This window comes from Perognathus longimembris, chromosome 13 (assembly GCF_023159225.1).
Source record: "Perognathus longimembris pacificus isolate PPM17 chromosome 13, ASM2315922v1, whole genome shotgun sequence".
In the NCBI taxonomy this organism is placed as follows: Eukaryota; Metazoa; Chordata; class Mammalia; order Rodentia; family Heteromyidae; genus Perognathus; species Perognathus longimembris.
This window is the reverse complement of record NC_063173.1, coordinates 63,556,874-63,563,409: the sequence shown is the minus strand read 5'-3', so window position 1 is coordinate 63,563,409 and position 6,536 is coordinate 63,556,874.

Below are 6,536 nucleotides of genomic sequence, written 5' to 3'. Positions count from 1 at the left end.
GTGTCAGGCCCAGTCCCTAGAGAATTTGCATCCTGGTCCGAGGTAGGATGTGCACCCAACAGATACCTGAATATAATGTCTTTTGTCAGCTAGGGCAAGTACTATGGAGAAAAATAAAGCTAGAAAAAAAGTAGTGAATTCAGTTGCAAGCAGGGTGGTCTGAGAAAGCAAGCCTGAGAAGGTACAAGATGGAGGCACTGTAAATGGGGCAATGTCCATATGGGAGAAAAAATTTTTTAAATGAATGATGAGAACAATGAAAATAAAAGTTATTGACAGGCCACGTACCAGTAGCTCACACCTGTGATCCTAGATACTCAGGAAGCCGAAATTGGATCAAAGTTCCAAAGTAGCCTTATCTCTAACCAGCAAAAAGCTGGAAGTGAAGGTGTGACTCAAGTGGTAGAGAGTCAGCCTTCAGCAAAAAAGCCAAGCAAGAGTGCAAAGCACTGAGGTCAAGCCCAGTACTGGCACAAAAATTAAGTTAAAAAACTTTTTTAATTGAGGTTATTGATAGCACTTGGGAAGAAAGTGAGATGGAAAAGAATCTTGCTACTTTAGCAATCTCAAATAAAAATAACAGTTCTGTGAAAACCAGTCAGATACAGGAGAAAAGAAAAAACACACCAGGTGAAATGAAAAAAAAAATGCATAAGAAGAACCCATGAAAAGACAACAGATGACAAAGCATCAGTAGAGAAGCCAAAGCTGGTGTCAGTGGCTCGTGCCTGTAATCCTAACTACTCAGGAGGCTGAAGTCTGAAGATCATGGTTCAAAGCCAGTCTGGGCAGAAAAACCTTTGAGACTCTTATCTCCAATTAACCACCAGAAAACCGGAAGTGGAGCTGTGACTCACGTGGTAGAGCATTAGCCTTCAATGAAAAAGCTCCAGGACAGGGCCCAGGCCCCATGACCAACCAGAGAGAGAGGCACAGAGAGAGAGAGAGAGAGAGAGAGAGAGAGAGAGAGAGAGAGAGAGAGAGAGAGAGAGAATCAAGAGGGAAAATGACAGAAAAAGGCATAAAATAACAGATAAAAGTTCCCTAAAGTAAAAGCAGGCCAGAACCTGAAATAATACCATGTCAAAAAGTGGCCAATGCATATACAAATGAGGTCACTGGCCCCTAGGTGGGGCTCCTGTGGCATCACAGCGGAAGTGTGGCTCTGCTACCTGGGAGCGGGAAGAGGAAGATTCAGCCAGTGGTGAAACACAGCATGACACCTGTCAGATCTGAGAGTGTTCTCAGCCTGGGCACAGTCTGAGCACGGGATGGCCAGCAGCTCAGTGTGAGCATTCGCTCCAGAGCTAACTATGGTGTTTGGAGAGGGAGCTCAACTTGGACTGCAAAGTCAGCAAAGGACTCACAGGAAGAGGGACTCTGTCCTCATGCCAGACTAAAGCTCGAATGCTCCAGGATGTGACCCCGGCTTGGTGAGAGGGCCAGTGAGGCCTCTGCAAGACCTCTCTTTGAGTAGCCAGTGCTAGCTCCCAGACTGCTCCTGTTCTGCTGCCAAGCAGGGTCAGAAACATCTCTATTTGCCCTCGTTCACCTTGTAACTTTTGGAAGTCATTTAACCTTGTGGAGCCTCTGTTTCCCCACTGCAAAAGAGACAGTCACTGTCCCGCCTGTCTGAGTCCTGGTAAGGATTAAGACAACTTTCTAGCCCTGTCTGTGTCTGGCACATCATTCTTTGTTGAGACAGCATCAGCCTACACTCCAGGACCGTTCATGGCAGTGCTTCTCTCTGCCCCTGCCACTACCTGGTGCTACCCCTTCCCTTTATACTGTTTAATTCCTTCTCCTTACATAGGCTGATACCCCAATCCACCCCCACTCCAAATAAACAACCTTCAGAACTCCTATGGCTCAAGCTCCTGCCAGCTCCCCACCCTCTCCTCTGGGCAGGGATGTCCACAGTCTCAAGCCCCTTGCTCTTTCTGGCCCTACAGTTGGGCTTTGGGGCTGCTGTGCTGATTAGCTTCTGTGCCCCCCAAAGCCTGTCATATGCACCTGGTCCAGAGTGTGCTCAGTGCACAAATGAAGAGCCCTTGAAGCCACAATGGACCTGTGTGGACCCACAGAGGGACTGTCAGGCAGGGAAACCAGGGCCTGTGCCCTGGTGGTGCCACCAGGGCCACCAGGAATCTGCCACGCCCCTTAGCTACCCAGGGAGGGCACAAAGGCAGGGCCAGGGCAGAGATGGCTGGGCCAGTGCATTTATTTAGGCCCAGGATCCAGTAGAAAAGCCACAGGGCAACAGCCATGGGGCAAATCTGAGTGGGTTCCATGGTAGTGGGCCTTGGGCTGGACTCTGGAGCTCTGGTTACTGAACTGGACCAGCACTGGGCTACATGCTTCTGGGGCCTCAAGCCAGGCAGCTGTGTGACTACAGACCAGCTCCTTCACCTCTGTGTGTGTACCAGTGCTCTTCTGAGTTTTATTTTTGAAAATTATTCTGCATTCACATTCTTAAACTGCCCCAGACCCTCCACTTGCTGCATCTTAGTACACTCATGACTCACTTTCTCATTCCGTACCCTTCCCAGGCTCCTGACCTTTCAACCCACAGGGGGTTGCCCTTGTGACCCTCCCTCAAACACCACACACACATATAGGCACACATGCGCGCACGGGCAGGGCCTTCCCTCTGCCTAGCACACCTTCTAGCCAGGGGAGTGCTCCCATCCTCTACTCGGAGTCCCTGCTCAGCCTCTGTGACTCCCCATACCCAGCTCCTCTCTGCAAGATGACAACCACAGCGAGACCCACTGAGAGCTCACTCACCCTCATGGACCCTCAGGTTCTTAAGATGAAGGTGTGCCGGACTCAACCCCACCACCTGGCACTGGGTCTGCCTCTTGTCTGTACTCCTCCCTCACAGCAGCTCCCAGAAGAGGGTCCAGGAGTCTGATGCAGACCCACCCCTGGGGCCCAGAGGCTTGGGAACCAGCCCGGCAATATCTCAGGTCTGTCTAGCCTGACAGCAGCTAGAGAGAAGCCCCCACGTTACAGGTGGTTTTCTGGATGCAGTGTCTCCATACCTCCTTGGTGCCTTGTTCCTACCCTGGCTCCAATCATACCAAAGCCCCCTGCCACCTGAGCGGCTATGGCCTTCCACCCTGTGCCCTCCTGCCAGTCTTTGCCCCCTGCCACTCGCCTGACTTCCTCAGGGTTCCAGGTGGATCTGCGTGCAGGGCGGGCCCCAACCATGCCAGGCGTGTGCCTCTAGGCCGCTCGGCGCCGCACAAACTTGTCTCCCGGGATTTTTCCACACAAAACACGTCTCCCAGGGAAGCAACCGGTCTGATGAGCTGGGTGTGCGGCGTTTGTACCCCGCCCTTCAGTGCCCCCACAGAGGTGTCTTCAGGCAGAGGCTGCCCACAAGAGCTGGGCCCAGCATGGAACCCAGGATTCCTCGGCCAGCAACAGTGGCCTCAGGGATGAATCAGGGGTCCCCCAGGATCCGCACTACCAGCAAGGTAGGGTACCTAGCTCTGCCCACTCTATCTTTCTCCCAGAGGTCCTATTCACACTTCACCTTGGAGATACTTCACCTTTCCAGGTCCCTCTCTGCTAACCCCCTCTGAGCTCCTGACTCCCTTCCCCCAGCCCTCCCTGCTCCTGGCTGCTCCCACTAACCCTCACTGACTCCTGACCCCCCCTCCAGCCCTCCCACCTCCTGACTGCACAGACTGTCCCTCACTGACTCCTGACCACCCCCCTCCAGCCCTCCATCCTCCTGACTCCCCACACTGCCCCTCACTGACTCCTGACTCCCCCCTCCAGCGCTCCATCCTCCTGACTCCCCACACTGCCCCCCACTGACTCCTGACCCCCCCTCCAGCCCTCCCTCCTCCTGACTCCCCACACTGCCTCTCACTGACTCCTGACCCCCCCCAGCCCTCCCTCCTCCTGACTCCCCACACTGCCCCCCACTGACTCCTGACCCCCCCCTCCAGCCCTCCCTCCTCCTGGCTGCTCCCACTAACCCTCACTAACTCCTGACTCCCTCCTTCTAGCCCTCCTTCCTCCTGACTGCACAGACTGTCCCTCACTGACTCCTGACCCCCCCTTCTAGCCCTCCCTCCTCCTGACTGCACAGACTGTCCCTCACTGACTCCTGACCACCCCCCTCCAGCCCTCCCTCCTCCTGACTCCCCACACTGCCCCTCACTGACTCCTGCCCCCCTCCAGCCCTCCCTCCTCCTGACTCCCCACATTGCCCCCCACTGACTCCTGACCCCCCCCCTCCAGCCCTCCCTGCTCCTGGCTGCTCCCACTAACTCTCACTAACTCCTGACTCCCTCCTTCTAGCCCTCCCTCCTCCTGACTCCCCACACTGCCCCCCACTGACTCCTGACCCCCCCTTCTAGCCCTCCCTGCTCCTGACTCCCCACACTGCCCCCACTGACTCCTGACCCCCCCTTCTAGCCCTCCCTCCTCCTGACTGCTCCCACTAGCCCTCACTGACTCCTGACTCCCCCCTTCCAACCCTCCCTCCTCCACACTGCCCCCCAGTGACTCCTGACTCCCCCTCCAGCCCTCCCTCCTCCGGACTCCCCATACTGCCCCTCACTGACTCCTGACCCCCCCTCCAGCCCTCCCTCCTCCTGACTCCCCACACTGCCCCTCACTGACTCCTGACTCCCCCCTCCAGCCCTCCATCCTCCTGACTCCCCACACTGCCCCTCACTGACTCCTGACTCCCTCCTTCTAGCCCTCCCTGCTCCTGACTCCCCACACTGCCCACCACTGACTCCTGACCCCCCCTTCTAGCCCTCCCTCCTCCTGACTGCTCCCACTAGCCCTCACTGACTCCTGACTCCCCCCTTCCAACCCTCCCTCCTCCACACTGCCCCCCAGTGACTCCTGACTCCCCCTCCAGCCCTCCCTCCTCCTGACTGCACAGACTGTCCCTCACTGACTCCTGACTCCCCCGTCCAGCCCTCCCTCCTCCTGACTGCACACTGCCCCTCACTGACTCCTGACTCCCCCCTTCCAACCCTCCCTCCTCCACACTGCCCCCCAGTGACTCCTGACTCCCCCTCCAGCCCTCCCTCCTCCGGACTCCCCACACTGCCCCTCACTGACTCCTGACTCCCCCCTCCAGCCCTCCCTCCTCCTGACTGCACACTGCCCCTCACTGACTCCTGACTCCCCCCTCCAGCCCTCCCTCCTCCTGACTGCTCCCACTAACCCTCACTGACTCCTGACTCCCCCCTTCCAACCCTCCCTCCTCCACACTGCCCCTCACTGACTACTGACTCCCCCCTCCAGCCCTCCCTCCTCCTGACTGCACACTGCCCCTCACTAACTCCTGACCCCCCCTCCAGCCCTCCCTCCTCCTGACTGCTCCCACTAACCCTCACTGACTCCTGACTCCCCTCTTCCAACCCTCCCTCCTCCACACTGCCCCCTAGTGACTCCTAACTCCCCCCTCCAGCCCTCCCTTCTCCTGACTGCACACACTGCCCCCTCACTAACTCCTGACCCCTCCCTCCAGCTCTCCCTCCTTCTGGCTGCCTACACTGCCCTTCACTCTGAGTCTCACTATATCCCAGGTCTCAGTCACTCAACCTTAAGACAAACACCTTCAGGAAAGCAGGACTGGGGCAAACACCTGCCATGGGAAAGAGAACTGAGAGCCCAGAGCCAAGGACCCAGAAAGAGGCAGAGGCGGTGGGGATGGCAGTCCTAAAGAGTCAGAGTTGCACAGGGGCAGGTTGAGACAAGGTTTCCCCATGCTCCAGCTCTCCTGGGCCTATCTCCTGCCCCCAGTCTACCAGGGAAGAGTCCCAGGTGCCAAGGCCTGACCCAGAGCTCCTCAGAATATGCTGGTCCCCCAGACTGCAGTGCATGCAAGATAAGCTCTGCTACCCCCGCTCCAGCCCTCCCACCCTCTCCATCCCACCCCTACCTCCACTCGCAGCCCCCCTCAGCACATCCACACTCCCGCCCCCCAGCCCAGCAGGTGCTGACATGAAGCCTGGTCCCTTGAGTCAACCCCCTGGGGCGCCCCGCCTGCCTGCCCTGACTCATGTCTTGGGAACGGACCTCCCACCCCAGGCCTGGGGCAGGAGTGAGGGAGAGGTGCCAGAGAGGGAGCAGGGGGCCCTTCTAAGGACCTGGACTAAGGCTTCTGTAGGACCACTTCCAATCCTCCCATCCTCCTTCATCCCCTGCCTGGACCCTGAGCACTGGATTCAGGCAGTAACAGTGTTTCTAAATGCCACCACTTCCGGGCCTCACCCAGCCGGGCTGGGCTGGGGAGCAAGGGATCCCAGCAGCTCCTTGCCCTATCCTTACTCGGGACACTGACTCCGTGAGCGCTGGTCTGGCCTTTGTAATCTGAGAACTAATAGGGCCCGGACCCATGGGGTCCAGTCCTGGCATGGGAGAATAGTCAGAGGCCAGGCCAGGACTTGGGGACGCTCAGGGCCTGTTCTTCCGCCCAAATTCCACCTTAAGCAGGCAGAGGCCTGTCCCTCCCACCTGGCCCAGGTGTCCCCGCCCCCAGAGGAGCGCTGGGCTGG